The sequence below is a fragment of the Rutidosis leptorrhynchoides genome, chromosome 7 (assembly GCF_046630445.1).
Source record: "Rutidosis leptorrhynchoides isolate AG116_Rl617_1_P2 chromosome 7, CSIRO_AGI_Rlap_v1, whole genome shotgun sequence".
Classification (NCBI taxonomy): domain Eukaryota; kingdom Viridiplantae; phylum Streptophyta; class Magnoliopsida; order Asterales; family Asteraceae; genus Rutidosis; species Rutidosis leptorrhynchoides.
The window spans coordinates 241120061-241131722 of record NC_092339.1 but is presented as its reverse complement, the minus strand read 5'-3'; positions in this window follow the sequence as shown (position 1 = coordinate 241131722).

The following is an 11662-nucleotide window of genomic DNA, read 5'->3' as shown; positions in this document are numbered from 1 at the left end:
CATCAATAAAGGTTTAAAAAGCTTTACGTAGATTATCAAATAATGATAATCTAAAATATCCTGTTTACACACGACCATTACATAATGGTTTACAATACAAATATGTTATAACAAAATAAGTTTCTTGAATGCAGTTTTTACACAATATCATACAAGCATGGACTCCAAATCTCGTCCTTATTTAAGTATGCGACAGCGGAAGCTCTTAATAATCACCTGAGAATAAACATGCTTAAAACGTCAACAAAAATGTTGGTGTGTTATAGGTTTAACCTATATATATATCAAATCATAATAATAGACCACAAGATTTCATATTTCAATACACATCCCATACATAGAGATAAACATCATTCATATGGTGAACACCTAGTAACGGACATTAACAAGATGCATATATAAGAATATCCCCATCATTCCGGGACACCCTTCGGATATGATATAAATTTCGAAGTACTAACGCATCCGGTACTTTGGATGGGGTTTGTTAGGCCCAATAGATCTATCTTTAGGATTCGCGTCAATTAGGGTGTCTGTTCCCTAATTCTTAGATTACCAGACTTAATAAAAAGGGGCATATTCGATTTCGATAATTCAACCATAGAATGTAGTTTCACGTACTTGTGTCTATTTTGTAAATCATTTATAAAACCTGCATGTATTCTCATCCCAAAAATATTAGATTTTAAAAGTGGGACTATAACTCACTTTCACAGATTTTTACTTCGTCAGGAAGTAAGACTTGGCCACTGGTTGATTCACGAACCTATAACAATATATACATATATATCAAAGTATGTTCAAAATATATTTACAACACTTTTAATATATTTTGATGTTTTAAGTTTATTAAGTCAGCTGTCCTCGTTAGTAACCTACAACTAGTTGTCCACAGTTAGATGTACAGAAATAAATCGATAAATATTATCTTGAATCAATCCACGACCCAGTGTATATGTATCTCAGTATTGATCACAACTCAAACTATATATATTTTGGAATCAACCTCAACCCTGTATAGCTAACTCCAATATTCACATATAGAGTGTCTATGGTTGTTCCGAAATATATATAGATGTGTCGACATGATAGGTCGAAACATTGTATACGTGTCTATGGTATCTCAAGATTTCATAATATACAATACAAGTTGATTAAGTTATGGTTGGAATAGATTTGTTACCAATTTTCACGTAGCTAAAATGAGAAAAATTATCCAATCTTGTTTTACCCATAACTTCTTCATTTTAAATCCGTTTTGAGTGAATCAAATTGCTATGGTTTCATATTGAACTATATTTTATGAATCTAAACAGAAAAATTATAGGTTTATAGTTGGAAAAATAAGTTACAAGTCGTTTTTGTAAAGGTAGTCATTTCAGTCGAAAGAACGACGTCTAGATGACCATTTTAGAAAACATATTTCCACTTTGAGTTTAACCATAATTTTTGGATATAGTTTCATGTTCATAATAAAAATCATTTTCTAAGAATAACAACTTTTAAATCAAAGTTTATCATAGTTTTTAATTAACTAACCCAAAACAGCCCGCGGTGTTACTACGACGGCGTAAATCCGGTTTTACGGTGTTTTTCGTGTTTCCGGGTTTTAAATCATTAAGTTAGCATATCATATAGATATAGAACATGTGTTTAGTTGATTTTAAAAGTCAAGTTAGAAGGATTAACTTTTGTTTGCGAACAAGTTTAGAATTAACTAAACTATGTTCTAGTGATTACAAGTTTAAACCTTCGAATAAGATAGCTTTATATATATGAATCGAATGATGTTATGAACATCATTACTACCTTAAGTTCCTTGGATAAACCTACTGGAAAAGAGAAAAATGGATCTAGCTTCAACGGATCCTTGGATGGCTCGAAGTTCTTGAAGCAGAATCATGACACGAAAACAAGTTCAAGTAAGATCATCACTTGAAATAAGATTGTTATAGTTATAGAAATTGAACCAAAGTTTGAATATGATTATTACCTTGTATTAGAATGATAACCTACTGTAAGAAACAAAGATTTCTTGAGGTTGGATGATCACCTTACAAGATTGGAAGTGAGCTAGCAAACTTGAAAGTATTCTTGATTTTATGTAACTAGAACTTGTAGAATATATGAAGAACACTTAGAACTTGAAGATAGAACTTGAGAGAGATCAATTAGATGAATAAAATTGAAGAATGAAAGTGTTTGTAGGTGTTTTTGGTCGTTGGTGTATGGATTAGATATAAAGGATATGTAATTTTGTTTTCATGTAAATAAGTCATGAATGATTACTCATATTTTTGTAATTTTATGAGATATTTCATGCTAGTTGCCAAATGATGGTTCCCACATGTGTTAGGTGACTCACATGGGCTGCTAAGAGCTGATCATTGGAGTGTATATACCAATAGTACATACATCTAAAAGCTGTGTATTGTACGAGTACGAATACGGGTGCATACGAGTAGAATTGTTGATGAAACTGAACGAGGATGTAATTGTAAGCATTTTTATTAAGTAGAAGTATTTTGATAAGTGCATTGAAGTCTTTCAAAAGTGTATAAATACATATTAAAACACTACATGTATATACATTTTAACTGATTCGTTAAGTCATCATTAGTCGTTACATGTAAGTGTTGTTTTGAAACCTTTAGGTTAACGATCTTGTTAAATGTTGTTAACCCAATGTTTATAATATCAAATGAGATTTTAAATTATTATATTATCATGATATTATCATGTATGAATATCTCTTAATATGATATATATATACATTAAATGTCTTTACAACGATAATCTTTACATATATGTCTCGTTTAAAAATCATTAAGTTAGTAGTCTTGTTTTTACATATGCAGTTCATTTTTAATATACTTAATGATATGTTTACTTATAATAGTATCATGTTAACTATATATATATCCATATATATGTCATCATATAGTTTTTACAAGTTTTAACGTTCGTGAATCACCGGTCAACTTGGGTGGTCAATTGTCTATATGAAACATATTTCAATTAATCAAGTCTTAACAAGTTTGATTGCTTAACATGTTGGAAACATTTAATCATGTAAATATCAATCTCAATTAATATATATAAACATGGAAAAGTTCGGGTCACTACATGGGAACCATCATTTGGCAACTAGCATGAAATATCTCATAAAATTACAAAAATATGAGTAATCATTCATGACTTATTTACATGAAAACAAAATTACATATCCTTTATATCTAATCCATACACCAACGACCAAAAACACCTACAAACACTTTCATTTTTCATTTTTCAATTTTCTTCATCTAATTGATCTCTCTCAAGTTCTATCTTCAAGTTCTAAGTGTTCTTCATAAATTCCAAAAGTTCTAGTTTCATAAAATCAAGAATACTTCCAAGATTGCAAGTTTACTTCCAAGTTTTCTAAATCCATTCCAAGTAATTATCCAAGATCAAGAAACCTTTGTTACTTACAGTAGGTTATCTTTATAATACAAGGTAATAATCATATTCAAACTTTAATTCAATTTCTATAACTATAACAATCTTATTTCGAGAAAAAATCTTACTTGAACTGTTTTCGTGTCATGATTCTGCTTCAAGAACTTTCAAGCCATCCAAGGATCCTTTGAAGCTAGATCCATTTTTCTCATTTCCAGTAGGTTTATCCAAGGAACTTGAGGTAGTAATGATGTTCATAACATCATTCGATTCATACATATAAAGCTATCTTATTCGAAGGTTTAAACTTGTAATCAATAGAACATAGTTTAGTTAATTCTAAACTTGTTCGCAAATAAAAGTTAATCCTTCTAACTTGACTTTTAAAATCAACTAAACACATGTTCTATATCTATATGATATGCTAACTTAATGATTTAAAACCTGGAAACACAAAAACACCGTAAAATCGGATTTACGCCGTCGTAGTAACACCGCGGGCTGTTTTGGGTTAGTTAATTAAAAACTATGATAAACTTTGATTTAAAAGTTGTTATTCTGGGAAAATGATTTTTATTATGAACATGAAACTATATCCAAAAATTATGGTTAAACTCAAAGTGGAAGTATGTTTCCTAAAATGGTCATCTAGACGTCGTTCTTTCGACTGAAATGACTACCTTTATAAAAACGACTTGTAACTTATTTTTCTGACTATAAACCTATACTTTTTCTGTTTATATTCATAAAATAAAGTTCAATATGAAACCATAGCAATTTGATTCACTCAAAACGGATTTAAAATGAAGAAGTTATGGGTAAAACAAGATTGGATAATTTTTCTCATTTTAGCTACGTGAAAATTGGTAACAAATCTATTCCAACCATAACTTAATCAACTTGTATTGTATATTATGTAATCTTGAGATACCATAGACACGTATACAATGTTTCGACCTATCATGTCGACACATCTATATATATTTCGGAACAACCATAGACACTCTATATGTGAATGTTGGAGTTAGCTATACAGGGTTGAGGTTGATTCCAAAATATATATAGTTTGAGTTGTGATCAATACTGAGATACGTATACACTGGGTCGTGGATTAATTCAAGATAATATTTATCGATTTATTTCTGTACATCTAACTGTGGACAACTAGTTGTAGGTTACTAACGAGGACAGCTGACTTAATAAACTTAAAACATCAAAATATATTAAAAGTGTTGTAAATATATTTTGAACATACTTTGATATATATGTATATATTGTTATAGGTTCATGAATCAACCAGTGGCCAAGTCTTACTTCCCGACGAAGTAAAAATCTGTGAAAGTGAGTTATAGTCCCACTTTTAAAATCTATTTTTGGGATGAGAATACATGCAGGTTTTATAAATGATTTACAAAATAGACACAAGTACGTGAAACTATATTCTATGGTTGAATTATCGAAATCGAATATGCCCCTTTTTATTAAGTCTGGTAATCTAAGAATTAGGGAACAGACACCCTAATTGACGCGAATCCTAAAGATAGATCTATTGGGCCTAACAAACTCCATCCAAAGTACCGGATGCTTTAGTACTTCAAAATTTATATCATATCCGAAGGGTGTCCCGGAATGATGGGGATATTCTTATATATGCATCTTGTTAATGTCGGTTACCAGGTGTTCACCATATGAATGATTTTTATCTCTATGTATGGGATGTGTAATGAAATATGAAATCTTGTGGTCTATTATTATGATTTGATATATATAGGTTAAACCTATAACTCACCAACATTTTTGTTGACGTTTTAAGCATGTTTATTCGCAGGTAATTATTAAGAGCTTCCGCTTTCGCATACTTAAATAAGGACGAGATTTGGAGTCCATGCTTGTATGATGTTGTGTAAAAACTGCATTCAAGAAACTTATTTTGTTGTAACATATTTGTATTGTAAACCATTATGTAATGGTCGTGTGTAAACAGGATATTTTAGATTATCATTATTTGATAATCTATGTAAAGCTTTTTAAACCTTTATTGATGAAATAAAGGTTATGGTTTGTTTTAAAATGAATGCAGTCTTTGAAAAATGTCTCATATAGAGGTCAAAACCTCGCAACGAAATCAATTAATATGGAACGTTTTTAATCAATAAGAACGGGACATTTCAGTTGGTATCCGAGCGTTGGTCTTAGAGAACTAGAATTTTGCATTAGTGTGTCTTACCGAGTTTGTTAGGATGCATTAGTGAGTCTGGACTTCGACCGTGTTTACTTGAAAAATGATTGCTTAACAAATTTTGTTGGAAACTATATATTTTTAACATGTGAATATTATGTGATATATTAATCTCTTAACGCGTTTGATATTATGTGATAGATGTCTACCTCTAGAACAAGTCCCATTGAATCACCTAATAATAATGAAGAGTCAAATGTAAATTGGAATGATTCGTGGACTGATTCACAAGTTCCCGAAGAGGAACCGGAAGAAGAGTCGGAACCGGAAGAAGAATCGGAACCGGAAGAAGAAATAGAACCGGTGGGGGAAATAATAAAACGGTTAAGTAAAAGAAAATCCTCAACCAACCGACCAAGGTTAATTATGGTCAATGGTGTTTCTGCCAAGGAAGCAAAATATTGGGAGGATTACCAATTCTCCGATGAATCGGATTCCGACGAGAATTCCGATGATGTTATAGAAATTACCCCAACTGAATTTAAAAAGGCAAAAGAAAATAATAAGGGAAAGGGCATAAAAATAGAGAAATCTAATTCCAACCCCGATGAACTTTATATGTATCGTCAATCCCCGAAGTCCTTAAGTTGTAACAATGACCCGGGAACCTCTAAACCACCAGGTTTTTCTAAACCAATGTGGAAAACGATGGCTCGTATTAGGGGAACATCATATATCCCTAGAAACTTGGCAAAACGAACCAAAACCGAAGAAGAAGAAACAAGCGAGTCGGAATAAGATAGTTGTATTCGTGTGGTGTAATATATGTAATATAGTGTGCTTATGCTTTATGATATATGTAAAAATTGCTTGTATTAATAAGTATTTTTTTTATGAATCTAACTCTTGTCTATTTTACAGTATAAAAACACAAAATGGATAGACAACCCAATATTTTAAGAGACCTACCCGGAGACATGATTGATGAAATCTTGTCTAGAGTCGGTCAGAATTCTTCGGCACAACTATTTAAGGCGAGATCAGTTTGTAAGACATTCGAAGAACGTTCCAAGAATGCCTTGGTTTATAAAAGGCTTTCGTTCGAAAGATGGGGGATATCACATTGGGAAATCCATAAGTTACGATGTGTTTACTTTGACGCATATATTGCGGGGAACCCAAATGCTATTTTACGCAATGGGTTAAGAAATTATTTTGACTCAATATATCCGAATATTGGACTTCATGATTTAGAAAAAGCGGCTAACATGCAACATAAAGAAGCATGTTATGCTTACGGATTAATAATGTTCGCTTCTCACCAAAGTGAGAACAAGAACATCGGGCTACAACTATTAAACAAAACGTTCCCACAAGTGACGGAGTCGGTAATTGGGGTAAGAAATGAGGTTTTTAGATTGTTACGGGACTGTTGGACATTACGTAACCCTCGTCCCTTTGACGACGTTACAACACACTGTCTTATCAACGGCCATAACGGTTATGTTCCACAAGACCAAGGATGGGAAGTAATCCTAGTAAAACCAGAATGCATGACTTGTTTCTGGACGTATGAATTACGTGTCTTTATTGCCTTTGCTGAACGACTTGGGTACTAGCTAGAATTATCTTCACAACCATCTTGTATCAAATTTATTGTGTGCTATATTTCATGCTATATGTAAAATAAGTGGTATTGTAAGTTTATAAAATACTGTGTAAAAGTTTCAACGCGAAATATTATTATAATCAGTTTTTCATATAGAATTGTAGTAGTTGAATTGTATATTAGCTACTAAGTATGAACTTAACGGGTAGGTACTACCCGAATTTAAACTTATAAAATGCTAATATGAAGAAAAAGCTTTTATAAATGAGTTCATATTATGCTACGAAATACTTTTAACTACTCTTAATATTCTGTATGATTAACTTGTTCCATTTGACTATTTTGAAGGAAATGGCACCGACTACTCGATACACCGTGAATATGAATGAAGAGGAATTCCGTACTTTTCTAGCTTCAAACATAGCCGCAGTACAGGCTGCGCTACATACCAACAATAACCTTGGATCTAGCAGTACAGGAAATCTTGTAGGATGCACCTACAAAGAATTCACTGCCTGCAAACCTTTGGAATTTGATGGAAGCGAAGGACCGATCGGATTGAAACGGTGGACCGAGAAGGTCGAATCGGTGTTTGGCATAAGTAAGTGTACTGAAGAGGACAAATTGAAGTACGCTACGCATACCTTCACAGGTTCTGCGTTAACATGGTGGAATACCTATCTAGAGCAAGTGGGACAAGATGATACGTACGCACTACCGTGGTCAGCATTCAAGCACTTGATGAATGAGAAGTACCGTCCCAGAACCGAGGTCAATAAGCTCAAGACAGAACTTAGAGGGTTACGAACCCAAGGATTTGATATTACCACGTACGAAAGACGATTCACAGAATTGTGCCTATTGTGTTCGGGAGCATTCGAAGATGAGGAAGAGAAGATCGAATTTGTGAAAGGATTACCGGAAAGAATCCAAGAAGATATAAGTTCACACGAGCCCGCCTCCATACAACAGGCATGTAGAATGGCTCACAAACTAGTGAACCAGATTGAAGAAAGAATTAAACAACAGACTACTGAAGAGGCCAATGTGAAGCAAGTCAAAAGAAAGTGGGAGGAAAACGGTGATAAGAATCACCAATACAACAACAACAGCAATTACAAGAATAATCGCAACAATTATCCCAACAATCGCAACATCAATCGCAACTATAACAAACGGCCCAACAACAACAACAACAACAGCAACAACAACAACAACAACAGCAACTACAACAATCATCCCAACAACAATAATAACCGCAACAACAACAACAATCAGAAGCAGCTATGCCAAAGGTGTGAAAAGTATCACTCGGGGTTCTGCACCAAATTTTGCAACAAGTGTAAAAGAAATGGTCATAGCGCGGCGAAGTGTGAGGTCTACGGTGTAGTGACCCGAACTTTTCCATGTTTATATATATTAATTGAGATTGATATTTACATGATTAAATGTTTCCAACATGTTAAGCAATCAAACTTGTTAAGACTTGATTAATTGAAATAGGTTTCATATAGACAATTGACCACCCAAGTTGACCGGTGATTCACGAAAGACTACTAACTTAATGGTTATATATATAGTTAACATTATATTATGATAATTAAACATATCATTAAGTATATTAACAATGAACTACATATGTAAAAACAAGACTACTAACTTAATGATTTTGAAACGATACATATATGTAACGATTATCGTTGTAACGACATTTAATGTATATATATCATATTAAGAGATATTCGTACATCATAATATCATGATAATATAATAATTTAAAATCTCTTTTGATATTATAAACATTGGGTTAACAACATTTAACAAGATCGTTAACCTAAAGGTTTCAAAACAACATTTACATGTAACGACTAACGATGACTTAACGACTCAGTTAAAATGTATATACATGTAGTGTTTTAATATATATTTATACACTTTTGAAAGACTTCAATACACTTATCAAAATACTTCTACTTAACAAAAATGCTTACAATTACATCCTCGTTCAGTTTCATCAACAATTCTACTCGTATGCACCCGTATTCGTACTCGTACAATACACAGCTTTTAGATGTATGTACTATTGGTATATACACTCCAATGATCGGCTCTTAGCAGCCCATGTGAGTCACCTAACACATGTGGGAACCATCATTTGGCAACTAGCATGAAATATCTCATAAAATTACAAAAATATGAGTAATCATTCATGACTTATTTACATGAAAACAAAATTACATATCCTTTATATCTAATCCATACACCAACGACCAAAAACACCTACAAACACTTTCATTCTTCAATTTTCTTCATCTAATTGATCTCTCTCAAGTTCTATCTTCAAGTTCTAAGTGTTCTTCATAAATTCCAAAAGTTCTAGTTTCATAAAATCAAGAATACTTTCAAGTTTGCTAGCTCACTTCCAATCTTGTAAGGTGATCATCCAACCTCAAGAAATTTTTGTTTCTTACAGTAGGTTATCATTCTAATACAAGGTAATAATCATATTCAAACTTTGGTTCAATTTCTATAACTATAACAATCTTATTTCAAGTGATGATCTTACTTGCACTTGTTTTCGTGTCATGATTCTGCTTCAAGAACTTCGAGCCATCCAAGGATCCATTGAAGCTAGATCCATTTTTCTCTTTTCCAGTAGGTTTATCCAAGGAAATTAAGGTAGTAATGATGTTCATAACATCATTCGATTCATACATATAAAGCTATCTTATTCGAAGGTTTAAACTTGTAATCACTAGAACATAGTTTAGTTAATTCTAAACTTGTTCGCAAACAAAAGTTAATCCTTCTAACTTGACTTTTAAAATCAACTAAACACATGTTCTATATCTATATGATATTCTAACTTAATGATTTAAAATCTGGAAACACGAAAAACACCGTAAAACCGGATTTACGCCGTCGTAGTAACACCGCGGGCTGTTTTGGGTTAGTTAATTAAAAACTATGATAAACTTTGATTTAAAAGTTGTTATTCTAAGAAAATGATTTTTATTATGAACATGAAACTATATCCAAAAATTATGGTTAAACTCAAAGTGGAAGTATGTTTTCTAAAATGGTCATCTAGACGTCGTTCTTTCGACTGAAATGACTACCTTTACAAAAACGACTTGTAACTTATTTTTCCGACTATAAACCTATACTTTTTCTGTTTAGATTCATAAAATAGAGTTCAATATGAAACCATAGCAATTTGATTCACTCAAAACGGATTTAAAATGAAGAAGTTATGGGTAAAACAAGATTGGATAATTTTTCTCATTTTAGCTACGTGAAAATTGGTAACAAATCTATTCCAACCATAACTTAATCAACTTGTATTGTATATTATGTAATCTTGAGATACCATAGACACGTATACAATGTTTCGACCTATCATGTCGACACATCTATATATATTTCGGAACAACCATAGACACTCTATATGTGAATGTTGGAGTTAGCTATACAGGGTTGAGGTTGATTCCAAAATATATATAGTTTGAGTTGTGATCAATACTGAGATACGTATACACTGGGTCGTGGATTGATTCAAGATAATATTTATCGATTTAGTTCTGTACATCTAACTGTGGACAACTAGTTGTAGGTTACTAACGAGGACATCTAACTTAATAAACTTAAAACATCAAAATATATTAAAAGTGTTGTAAATATATTTTGAACATACTTTGATATATATGTATATATTGTTATAGGTTCGTGAATCAACCAGTGGCCAAGTCTTACTTCCCGACGAAGTAAAAATCTGTGAAAGTGAGTTATAGTCCCACTTTTAAAATCTAATATTTTTGGGATGAGAATACATGCAGGTTTTATAAATGATTTACAAAATAGACACAAGTACGTGAAACTACATTCTATGGTTGAATTATCGAAATCGAATATGCCCCTTTTTATTAAGTCTGGTAATCTAAGAATTAGGGAACAGACACCCTAATTGACGCGAATCCTAAAGATAGATCTATTGGGCCTAACAAACCCCGTCCAAAGTACCGGATGCTTTAGTACTTCGAAATTTATATCATATCCGAAGGGTGTCCCGGAATGATGGGGATATTCTTATATATGCATCTTGTTATTGTCGGTTACCAGGTGTTCACCATATGAATGATTTTTATCTCTATGTATGGGATGTGTATTGAAATATGAAATCTTGTGGTCTATTGTTACGATTTGATATATATAGGTTAAACCTATAACTCACCAACATTTTTGTTGATGTTTAAAACATGTTTATTCTCAGGTGAATACTAAGAGCTTCCGCTATTGCATACTAAAATAAGGACAAGATTTGGAGTCCATGTTTGTATGATATTGTGTAAAAACTGCATTCAAGAAACTGATTTCGATGTAACATATTTGTATTGTAAACCATTATGTAATGGTCGTGTGTAAACAGGATATTT